This window comes from Poeciliopsis prolifica, unplaced genomic scaffold (genome assembly GCF_027474105.1).
Source record: "Poeciliopsis prolifica strain line A6 unplaced genomic scaffold, Auburn_PproV2 SCAFFOLD013, whole genome shotgun sequence".
Classification (NCBI taxonomy): Eukaryota; Metazoa; Chordata; class Actinopteri; order Cyprinodontiformes; family Poeciliidae; genus Poeciliopsis; species Poeciliopsis prolifica.
The window spans coordinates 13,528,881-13,540,446 of record NW_026562388.1 but is presented as its reverse complement, the minus strand read 5'-3'; positions in this window follow the sequence as shown (position 1 = coordinate 13,540,446).

Here is an 11,566-nt window from a genome sequence, read left to right as displayed (position 1 = left end):
CAGAGGGCCTCTCAGGCCTGAGAGTCCCTCAGAGGGCCTCTCAGGGCCTGAGAGTCCCTCAGAGGGCCTCTCAGGGCCTGAGAGTCCCTCAGAGGGCCTCTCAGGGCCTGAGAGTCCCTCAGAGGGCCTCTCAGGGCCTGAGAGTCCCTCAGAGGGCCTCTCAGGGCCTGAGAGTCCCTCAGAGGGCCTCTCAGGGCCTGAGAGTCCCTCAGAGGGCCTCTCAGGGCCTGAGAGTCCCTCAGAGGGCCTCTCAGGGCCTGAGAGTCCCTCAGAGGGCCTCTCAGGGCCTGAGAGTCCCTCAGAGGGCCTCTCAGGGCCTGAGAGTCCCTCAGAGGGCCTCTCAGGGCCTGAGAGTCCCTCAGAGGGCCTCTCAGGGCCTGAGAGTCCCTCAGAGGGCCTCTCAGGGCCTGAGAGTCCCTCAGAGGGCCTCTCAGGGCCTGAGAGTCCCTCAGAGGGCCTCTCAGGGCCTGAGAGTCCCTCAGAGGGCCTCTCAGGGCCTGAGAGTCCCTCAGAGGGCCTCTCAGGGCCTGAGAGTCCCTCAGAGGGCCTCTCAGGGCCTGAGAGTCCCTCAGAGGGCCTCTCAGGGCCTGAGAGTCCCTCAGAGGGCCTCTCAGGGCCTGAGAGTCCCTCAGAGGGCCTCTCAGGGCCTGAGAGTCCCTCAGAGGGCCTCTCAGGGCCTGAGAGTCCCTCAGAGGGCCTCTCAGGGCCTGAGAGTCCCTCAGAGGGCCTCTCAGGGCCTGAGAGTCCCTCAGAGTTGTTTTTTTTTTTGGTTGCTCTTATGGACTGCGTAAACTGAGCACCTTTCCATTCGAAGTTCTACAAGTACCCCAAGGACCATCGGAACAGTTAGTCTTCCATGTTAAACTTTAAAAGTCCAGCTGTCTCTCTGGATAAAGAGTGTGCTTCAGACAGTTCCGCACACGTGTCTTGAACTCTCACTTTAGACCCAGTGAGAGTCTAACGTTGTCCATTGTTGCTCCCATGGACTGAGAACTTTAACTTCCTTCTCTTTCCAACATTTACAATTGTACATTCTGGATGCAGTGTATGGTGCAGACCATTCCATAAGCAGATCTTGAACTCCCTCCACTTTCCACCTCTCTGAGTAAAGCCTCCCTAACATGTGCGGAATAAAGCACATGTTAGAGAGTTGGCTCCCTCACTGACACTCTGCATACAGACTATGCTTCACAGTGTTCCGCCTGCAGGTCTTGAACTCAGACCCACCGGAACTGCAACGCATGTCTTTACGCAGTGCGCCAGCCGAGCACTGACCCATCAAGCCGCTCGAACTCCTAAAAGTACCTCAAAGTCGGTCTTCCGTGTTTAACTTTAAAACTCCAGCTGTCACTGTGGATAAAGAGGGTGCTTTGGACAATTCCGCCTGCAGGTCTTGAACTCAGACCCATCGGAACCGCAACGCATGTCTTTACGCAGTGCGCCAACCGAGCACTCACCCATCAAGCCGCTCGAACTCCTAAAAGTTCCTCAAAGTCGGTCTTCCGTGTTTAACTTTAAAACTCCAGCTGTCACTCTGGATAAAGAGGGTGCTTCGGACCATTCCGCCTGAAGGTCTTGAACTCAGACCCATCGAAACCGCAACGCATGTCTTTACGCAGTGCGCCAACCGAGCACTCACCCATCAAACCGCTCGAACTCCTAAAAGTACCTCAAAGTCGATCTTCCGTGTTTAACTTCAAAACTCCAGCTGTCACTCTGGATAAAGAGGGTGCTTCCGTCCGTTCCGCACCCGGGTCTTGAAGTCAGACCCATCGGAACCGCAACACATGTCTTTACGCAGTGCGCCAACCGAGCACTCACACATCAAGCCGCTCGAACTCCTAAAAGTACCTCAAAGTCGGTCTTCCGTGTTTAACTTTAAAACTCCAGCTGTCACTCTGGATAAAGAGGGTGCTTCAGACCATTCCGCCTGAAGGTCTTGAACTCAGACCCATCGGAACCACAACGCATGTCTTTACGCAGTGCACCAACCGAGCACACACCCATCAAGCCGCTCGAACTCCTAAAAGTACCTCAAAGTCGGTCTTCCGTGTTTAACTTTAAAACTCCAGCTGTCACTCTGGATAAAGAGGGTGCTTCAGACCATTCCGCCTGAAGGTCTTGAACTCAGACCCATCGGAACCGCAACGCATGTCTTTACGCAGTGCACCAACCGAGCACACACCCATCAAGCCGCTCGAACTCCTAAAAGTACCTCAAAGTCGATCTTCCGTGTTTAACTTCAAAACTCCAGCTATCACTCTGGATAAAGAGGGTGCTTCGGACCTTTCCTCACCCGGGTCTTGAACTCGGACCCATCGGAACCGCAACGCATGTCTTTACGCAGTGCGCCAACCGAGCACTCACCCATCAAGCTGCTCGAACTCCTAAAAGTACCTCAAAGTCGGTCTTCCGTGTTTAAATTTAAAACTCCAGCTGTCACTCTGGATAAAGAGGGTGATTCGGACCATTCCGCCTGTAGGTCTTAAACTCAGACCCATCAGAACCGCAACTCATGTCTTTACGCAGTGCGCCAACCGAGCACTCAACCATCAAGCCGCTCGAACTCCTAAAAGTACCTCAAAGTCGGTCTTCCGTGTTTAACTTTAGAAATCCAGCTGTCACTCTGGATAAAGAGGGTGCTTCGGACCATTCCGCCTGCAGGTCTTGAACTCAGACCCATCAGAACCGCAACTCATGTCTTTACGCAGTGCGCCAACCGAGCACTCAACCATCAAGCCGCTCGAACTCCTAAAAGTACCTCAAAGTCGGTCTTCCATGTTTAACTTTAAAACTCCAGCTGTCACTCTGGATAAAGAGGGTGCTTCAGACCATTCCGCCTGAAGGTCTTGAACTCAGACCCATCGGAACCGCAACGCATGTCTTTACGCAGTGCACCAACCGAGCACACACCCATCAAGCCGCTCGAACTCCTAAAAGTACCTCAAAGTCGATCTTCCGTGTTTAACTTCAAAACTCCAGCTATCACTCTGGATAAAGAGGGTGCTTCGGACCTTTCCTCACCCGGGTCTTGAACTCGGACCCATCGGAACCGCAACGCATGTCTTTACGCAGTGCGCCAACCGAGGACTCACCCATCAAGCCGCTCGAACTCCTAAAAGTACCTCAAAGTCTCTTCCGTGTTTAAATTTAAAACTCCAGCTGTCACTCTGGATAAAGAGGGTGATTCGGACCATTCCGCCTGTAGGTCTTGAACTCAGACCCATCAGAACCGCAACTCATGTCTTTACGCAGTGCGCCAACCGAGCACTCAACCATCAAGCCGCTCGAACTCCTAAAAGTACCTCAAAGTCGGTCTTCCGTGTTTAACTTTAGAAATCCAGCTGTCACTCTGGATAAAGAGGGTGCTTCGGACCATTCCGCCTGCAGGTCTTGAACTCAGGCCCATCGGAACCGCAACGCATGTCTTTACGCAGTGCGCCAACCGAGCACTCACCCATCAAGCAGCTCGAACTCCTAAAAGTACCTCAAAGTCGGTCTTCCGTGTTTGAGTCCCTCAGAGGGCCTCTCAGGGCCTGAGAGTCCCTCAGAGGGCCTCTCAGGGCCTGAGAGTCCCTGAGAGGGCCTCAGAGGGACTCTCAGGCCCTGAGAGGCCCTCTGAGGGAATCTCAGGCCCTGAGAGGCCCTCTGAGGGACTCTCAGGCCCTGAGAGGCCCTCTGAGGGACTCTCAGGCCCTCAGAGGCCCTCTGAGGGACTCTCAGGCCCTGAGAGGCCCTCTGAGGGACTCTCAGGCCCTCAGAGGCCCTCTGAGGGACTCTCAGGCCCTGAGAGGCCCTCTGAGGGACTCTCAGGCCCTGAGAGGCCCTCTGAGGGACTCTCAGGCCCTGAGAGGCCCTCTGAGGGACTCTCAGGCCCTGAGAGGCCCTCTGAGGGACTCTCAGGCCCTGAGAGGCCCTCTGAGGGACTCTCAGGCCCTGAGAGGCCCTCTGAGGGACTCTCAGGCCCTGAGAGGCCCTCTGAGGGACTCTCAGGCCCTGAGAGGCCCTCTGAGGGACTCAAACACGGAAGACCGACTTTGAGGTACTTTTAGGAGTTCGAGCGGCTTGATGGGTGAGTGCTCGGTTGGCGCACTGCGTAAAGACATGCATTGCGGTTCCGATGGGCCTGAGTTCAAGACCTGCAGGAGGAATGGTCCGAAGCACAATCTTTATCCAGAGTGACAGTTGGAGTTCTAAACTTAAACACGGAAGACCGACTTTGAGGTACTTTTAGGAGTTCGAGCGGCTTGATGGTTGAGTGCTCGGTTGGCGCACTGCGTAAAGACATGAGTTGCGGTTCTGATGGGTCTGAGTTCAAGACCTACAGGCGGAATGGTCCGAATCACCCTCTTTATCCAGAGTGACAGCTGGAGTTTTAAATTTAAACACGGAAGACCGACTTTGAGGTACTTTTAGGAATTCGAGCAGCTTGATGGGTGAGTGCTCGGTTGGCGCACTGCGTAAAGACATGCGTTGCGGTTCCGATGGGTCCGAGTTCAAGACCCGGGTGAGGAAAGGTCCGAAGCACCCTCTTTATCCAGAGTGATAGCTGGAGTTTTGAAGTTAAACACGGAAGATCGACTTTGAGGTACTTTTAGGAGTTCGAGCGGCTTGATGGGTGTGTGCTCGGTTGGTGCACTGCGTAAAGAGTGCACTGCGTAAAGAGTGCCTCTCAGGGCCTGAGAGTCCCTCGGAGGGCCTCTCAGGGCCTGAGAGTCCCTCGGAGGGCCTCTCAGGGCCTGAGAGTCCCTCGGAGGGCCTCTCAGGGCCTGAGAGTCCCTCGGAGGGCCTCTCAGGGCCTGAGAGTCCCTCGGAGGGCCTCTCAGGGCCTGAGAGTCCCTCGGAGGGCCTCTCAGGGCCTGAGAGTCCCTCGGAGGGCCTCTCAGGGCCTGAGAGTCCCTCAGAGTTGTTTTTTTTTTTTTGGTTGCTCTTATGGACTGCGTAAACTGAGCACCTTTCCATTCGAAGTTCTACAAGTACCCCAAGGACCATCGGAATAGTTAGTCTTCCATGTTAAACTTTAAAAGTCCAGCTGTCTCTCTGGATAAAGAGTGTGCTTCAGACAGTTCCGCACACGTGTCTTGAACTCTCACTTTAGACCCAGTGAGAGTCTAACGTTGTCCATTGTTGCTCCCATGGACTGAGAACTTTAACTTCCTTCTCTTTCCAACATTTACAATTGTACATTCTGGATGCAGTGTATGGTGCAGACCATTCCATAAGCAGATCTTGAACTCCCTCCACTTTCCACCTCTCTGAGTAAAGCCTCCCTAACATGTGCGGAATAAAGCACATGTTAGAGAGTTGGCTCCCTCACTGACACTCTGCATACAGACTATGCTTCACAGTGTTCCGCCTGCAGGTCTTGAACTCAGACCCATCGGAACCGCAACGCATGTCTTTACGCAGTGCGCCAACCGAGCACTCACCCATCAAGCCGCTCGAACTCCTAAAAGTTCCTCAAAGTCGGTCTTCCGTGTTTAACTTTAAAACTCCAGCTGTCACTCTGGATAAAGAGGGTGCTTCAGACCATTCCGCCTGAAGGTCTTGAACTCAGACCCATCGAAACCGCAACGCATGTCTTTACGCAGTGCGCCAACCGAGCACTCACCCATCAAACCGCTCGAACTCCTAAAAGTACCTCAAAGTCGATCTTCCGTGTTTAACTTCAAAACTCCAGCTGTCACTCTGGATAAAGAGGGTGCTTCCGTCCGTTCTGCACCCGGGTCTTGAAGTCAGACCCATCGGAACCGCAACACATGTCTTTACGCAGTGCGCCAACCGAGCACTCACACATCAAGCCGCTCGAACTCCTAAGTACCTCAAAGTCGGTCTTCCGTGTTTAACTTTAAAACTCCAGCTGTCACTCTGGATAAAGAGGGTGCTTCAGACCATTCCGCCTGAAGGTCTTGAACTCAGACCCATCGGAACCACAACGCATGTCTTTACGCAGTGCACCAACCGAGCACACACCCATCAAGCCGCTCGAACTCCTAAAAGTACCTCAAAGTTGGTCTTCCGTGTTTAACTTTAAAACTCCAGCTGTCACTCTGGATAAAGAGGGTGCTTCAGACCATTCCGCCTGAAGGTCTTGAAGTCAGACCCATCGGAACCGCAACACATGTCTTTACGCAGTGCGCCAACCGAGCACTCACACATCAAGCCGCTCGAACTCCTAAAAGTACCTCAAAGTCGGTCTTCCGTGTTTAACTTTAAAACTCCAGCTGTCACTCTGGATAAAGAGGGTGCTTCAGACCATTCCGCCTGAAGGTCTTGAACTCAGACCCATCGGAACCACAACGCATGTCTTTACGCAGTGCACCAACCGAGCACACACCCATCAAGCCGCTCGAACTCCTAAAAGTACCTCAAAGTCGGTCTTCCGTGTTTAACTTTAAAACTCCAGCTGTCACTCTGGATAAAGAGGGTGCTTCAGACCATTCCGCCTGAAGGTCTTGAAGTCAGACCCATCGGAACCGCAACACATGTCTTTACGCAGTGCGCCAACCGAGCACTCACACATCAAGCCGCTCGAACTCCTAAAAGTACCTCAAAGTCGGTCTTCCGTGTTTAACTTTAAAACTCCAGCTGTCACTCTGGATAAAGAGGGTGCTTCAGACCATTCCGCCTGAAGGTCTTGAACTCAGACCCATCGGAACCGCAACGCATGTCTTTACGCAGTGCGCCAACCGAGCACTCACCCATCAAGCAGCTCGAACTCCTAAAAGTACCTCAAAGTCGGTCTTCCGTGTTTGAGTCCCTCAGAGGGCCTCTCAGGGCCTGAGAGTCCCTCAGAGGGCCTCTCAGGGCCTGAGAGTCCCTCAGAGGGCCTCTCAGGGCCTGAGAGTCCCTCAGAGGGCCTCTCAGGGCCTGAGAGTCCCTCAGAGGGATCGAGGAAAACAAATGAATTATAAACCATGATTTTCACCTTCTCATCACCCTATCGAATCCAAAATCAATAGATGTACAGTATATGAACATCTGGTTTAACTTGCAAAATATAGGACAAACATTCTTCTTATTAAAATTAATCACAATGGTCTGAGTTTATTTAAATACACATTTTAATCTGATTATACTTTCAACTCATTAGGTTTAATGTTTAATGAGGATTATGGTTTGAATCTTATGATTCAATTGTGCTTAATTTCACACAAACCCTTAAGAAGCTGACATCCATGGAAACTATTCCTCAGGTCTTTAATTCTGCATTTATACATCAGACTGAGATGGTCTCGGTTAATAAAGCTCAGCTCCTTGTGGATGCTGAATGCACAAGCTGGGTAACAGAGGCGAGCCTCAGTGCTTCTATTGCCCATGCTGGAAGTTACTGTTGGGAATTTGCTAATTACACTATGCCCATGCACATGTTGCACTAACGATTAACCTCATAAAATGTAGCAAAGGGTTATGCGTGCGTTTAGAGCTGCTGATTTTACTGTGAGAGAAGGTTCAGGGTGCAACAGTCTGAGAGGAGATTAAAAAAAGAATCCTTCCAGCAAAGTCTGGTTTTCGAAAACAAAGAATAGAAAAACCTCAATGAGTAAACAGTTACTACATAAATATCTTTGTGTTGTTTTCATCCTCAGGCCTTTGGACATGTGTCAAACGTGGTCACCTGCATTAAAAAAAATTGTATTTACATGATTGAAAAAGACTTGTTCCTCAAGGCGTTTGTTGTTCTACGATCTCTACTGGACTTTTCTCTATTAATGCCGCCATAACACGTTGAATTGGAAGTGAGCTTTGCCAAAGGCACTGAAATCCAAGTCCATGGATTTGGAACTGGATGCTTTTCTGCTCTGTTTCTTCCAACAAAATACCGGAATTCTGATATATCTGACCACAGTCTGCTTTCCACTGTGATGGTTTGTACCAAATGCCTCTGAGCACAGAGAAGTGGACTCCACTTCTGACCAGGGTTAACATAAGACTCATTTTTTTTCTTTTCACAGTGAAGTTTGAAGCGGCATGTGTGTAATTCTGCTTGACTGCATTTCCAGAAGTAATCTCTCCATGTGGTTCTGTCAACTATCGAGGAACAAAGAACTGTCTGGGGCATTCGAGATGACGCATGTCCAGCTAAGAGCTGTTCTCAAAAAATACCCTCGTGTCCTTGACAAGTCTTAAGATATTTTTTAACTGTAAAAGGAATATGCACATTCATGTTAATATTTCTTGAGGAAATTGTATTTCCTAAAAAAGAAAATAAAGATGATAGCAAAAACTTTACTCTGATTATATTGTCTGAAAATTAGCAGCAAAGTTCAATGCTCACCGAGTTGTCTACCCAGGCATACCAATATGTTTTAAATCACATAGTAAGCCTGAACTACTTCTTCAATATAAATATACAAAATTTGTATTAAGGTCTCGGCATCATAAATGTATGCTTTTGTCAGTATTCTGTAAAAATCTAAAGGTTTAAGTACCTATTCTGCATATTTTTAGCTCTTCCTATTTTGGTTTTTGCATAAGCTAAATCTAACATGCTGTAAACCAAAACTGCCTCCTACATTTCTTCAATTATTGTCTTTGTTTCGCCTCTTCGGCTCCGACGCCCATCAACTTCAGCTGACTTGTAGTGTACAGGAAAGAAAAGAAACCAGCCAACGCATTAGGATTCAAAGAAGGGGCAGTGGCGAAAGTTCAGAGGCAAACGAGACTTAATGCTCCCCTGAGGCAACCGACATGATTCAAACAGAAAGCTGCTGCTGGCCTTCTGCTACAACTCAATAATCAATCTGAGGCCTTTACAGCGGTAGAAATGGATCCATAACGCATCCACATGAACTCATCTGTGTCTCTGTAAACACATTACAGGTGAGACTTAAAGGGGTTGAAAACTCAGGAGATAAATTTGAGCCACGATGTGGAAAATATTGGTTGGAGTCAGAGGATTGCTCAGTTAATGCCCCGCTACAGAGGAATGACTGAAATCTTTCAACAACAGGAAGTGATGAGAAATAAAGGGAAGAGATGTGTGATATAAAAAGATGAGCAGGATGAAAATGGCTGTGGACGAGATAATTAGATTAAGCACAATAAAGACAGATGATGAGGATGAGAGGGATAATAGAGTGCCTCATTGAGGCATGAGGAGCATTAGGGTTATTAAACAGCATCAAAATGAGAAATAGCAGGAAGGAATGTGATCAGAAAAGGTAAAAATGGTGATGAAGAGGTTAAGTGGGATTAATAGTTATAAGATTGATCATAAAAATGGATGAATGCCATTATGATGATGAAGGTCAATAAACAGGAATGAGGGCCACAATGAATATTGAAAACTGTCTCTAAAAAGGGATGAAGAGAACATCTGGGATGAACAGTAAACATTAAGAGGAATAAGGATGATTAGTGTGATTAAAATACATCTGAATCAGAGAGACGAGAAAGACAAATGTGAGGAACAGGGAAGAAGAGAAGGAAGCAAAAACAGATATTAAGGTTTGGAATAAATGTGGTGAATAACACTAATGTGATCAAAACAAGATTGTAGGAGGATGATTGTGTTTGGGAGGAATGAGGAGAGAAAAGAGATGATAAGAATGATAAAGATTGATTTATATTGGGATGAAAGGGGATTGCAAGGAGTGATGAGGAGGATGTAATGGATAATTATATACATATGACAATAAGGATCTGGAAAACAGAGTTTTATTGAAGACTTAGGGGGAATAGTCGAACACAATAGACGATGAATTGTAAATACAAAAAATTGTCATGAACCACACAAAAATCTGTCTATATAGGCCAGGGTAATCAGGAGTCATAAGAAAAAGTGTTATTTTTTTTTTATTTTATGAATTTACAGTTTAATAAAAATGAACATGTCACATGTTGATACGAATAAAAGTTTTGAATGAAAAAGAGTAGTTGAAAGGACTACCACTTACATGTGACTGTGTCATGTGAGGAGGACCAGAGTTGCAGAGATACGAGAGAACATCAGGTTGGACCAAACATTCTTGGGCTCGTCATGTGGAAAAACCTGCCATCCTCAGAGAATTTTCACTTCCCCAGCATCCTCCCAGAGGGAGCAGTGTTTCAGTCAGCTCCGCCTCAGTAAATCCCTCATCAGGGAGCTGACTAATGCTCTACAAAGAAAAGATCTGATCTTACAATATAGCATGTAAAAAATTTTGTGGGACTTGTCATTTTGTTTGGCAAAACAAAAAATAAATCCTCTGGTTTTTGACAGAGATTTTAATAATAAACCCATTTTGTGTAAAGACCCGGCTAGCAGTAAAGCAAGGTGGTGAGAGAAACATTCTGTGGGTCCTTTATAGTCTCCATCTGAAAGAAAATGCTGATTCTTTTCTTAATGTACAGACTCCCGAGCAGCTCCTTTTGTGCTCTTGTCAGGCAGCGGAAAGACAAATATAAGTGAGCTGATTTCACCGGGCTGGACTCCGGTTAGATCCATGAAAAAACTTCAGCCAACTACATTGTCAACACTTTCTGACATTTGAGGTGAATTTGACATTAGAATAACATGCTGAAGGATTCAGTACTTACAGTCAGAAAAAAAGAGAAACAAAGAAAAGTGGAGGTGTAGGTCCAAAAAAAAAAAAAAAACAAAAAAAACAAATCACAGTGAAAGGTGAGTCTGAAAGCCTTTGGATTCTTGGCAGGTCCCCCAACACACACCAACTGCTCTGAAATGTCACAGTATGCTAATGATTCATTATTATAACTGGCTGCTCTCAATGCAATGTTCACTCTGAAACCATGAGGGGCATTTTTTCCATGCTTGGGACTTTAAATTTAAATCCTCTTATACTTTAACTCATCAGTGTGAAGTAAATGTTTATTACGCGAAGGGAAGGCTGTGCAAAGAGGACACCATCAGCATTTAGATTGCTTTCATCAGGGAGATCCGATTTCCACTGGGGATAAAATCTCTTGGGAAAATTAATTCAGTAAAAGAAAGAGGGCAGGACTGATGTTTTACCTTGGAGCTACAGGTACAACTGAATCTATATAACTGGATCATTTATTGATATTTCCTATAAGTGAATTTGATAAAATTGTTTTATAAAATGCCTTGAAATAATATTGGCACAAAAGAAATAAATGGTTATTAATGACATGGGTTGTAAATGTAAAAGAGGAACAGTAGTGCTAATTTACTGAATGCACAAAAATATATTCATGAAAAATAAATCTATTTTTTCAATCAAAATCCCAACTTCTTTCAAGCTGACATGCTGAAAGTACTGCTGAGATGCATGCACTGGAACAGAAACTGGAGCACACATTCTTAGTCAAGAATAAAATTGATTCTTAATAGTAAATAAATAAAATAGACATCAAAAGTAAATAAATAAAAACACAAAAAAGAAGTAGACGAAATATAGTCATCACTGAAACATTTTTAAACATATGCAGAAAATAATACTTAAATCAATAATAAATAAAGTTATAAATAAGAAAGTAAATAAATAAAATAACCAAAAAGCAAGAAGAAATAAGTGAATAATAATGAAATCAATGACATGTCATCATTTCCAATATGTCAGTGATTGCTATTATTTTATCAAGAACAAATATTTATAAAACA